Source organism: Mirounga leonina, unplaced genomic scaffold (genome assembly GCF_011800145.1).
Source record: "Mirounga leonina isolate KUSES-001 unplaced genomic scaffold, KU_Mleo_1.0 Mir_107, whole genome shotgun sequence".
NCBI classification, from domain to species: domain Eukaryota; kingdom Metazoa; phylum Chordata; class Mammalia; order Carnivora; family Phocidae; genus Mirounga; species Mirounga leonina.
In genome coordinates this window covers 691,354-692,015 of record NW_023270233.1, presented here as the reverse complement: position 1 = coordinate 692,015, position 662 = coordinate 691,354, and the positions used below count along the sequence as shown (strand labels likewise).

The 662-nt window shown below is 27.0% G+C and overlaps 1 non-coding gene across 1 annotated transcript; it reads right to left on the bottom strand.

Moving 5' to 3' along the window:
* Positions 1 to 257: 257 nt before the first annotated feature.
* Positions 258 to 393, bottom strand: LOC118019211. Its single transcript, XR_004681623.1, has one exon. It is a non-coding gene; the product is annotated as a U4 spliceosomal RNA (small nuclear RNA).
* Positions 394 to 662: the final 269 nt, after the last annotated feature.

The following is a 662-nucleotide window of genomic DNA, read 5'->3' as shown; positions in this document are numbered from 1 at the left end:
ATCTATATTTGTGCTGTTCAATAGGATAGCTACTAGCCACATGTGGCTATAAAGCACTTGAAATATGGGTAGTGCCAAGTGAAATATATTGTAATGTAAACTACACATCACATTTCAAAAGTTAAAAATATATCTTTTTTTTTTACATAGAATTCATTTTGAGATGATAATATTTTGCATACATTGGGCTAAATAAAATATATTGTTAAAATTAATTTCATCATTTCTTTCTATTTTTTTTAAAGGTGGTGACAGGGAAATTTAAAATTATATTTTAGTAGCATTTGTGGCTGTTTTGTGTTTCTATTGAGATGAGCTCTTTTAGCTTTCAATTAGCAATAATCGTGCCTCAGATAAACTTCATTGGCTATGATACTGCCACTGTGCAAAGCTTGAGGTGAGAGTTCTTATAAAATGTCTGTGAAGAAAAAGAATTTTCTATATGTTGTGCTTTTTAATACCATGTTCTAAGATTCACATTTTTAATTGTTATATTCTATTAAATAAATACTAATATATCTCACAATTAATAACAATCAGTTTATTTGGGAACTTTGTCTTTCTCAGTATTTTGTTTTGTTTTGTTTTGTTTTTTTATTTTTATTCTTATGTTAATCCCCATACATTACATCATTAGTTTTAGATGAAGTGTTCCATGATTC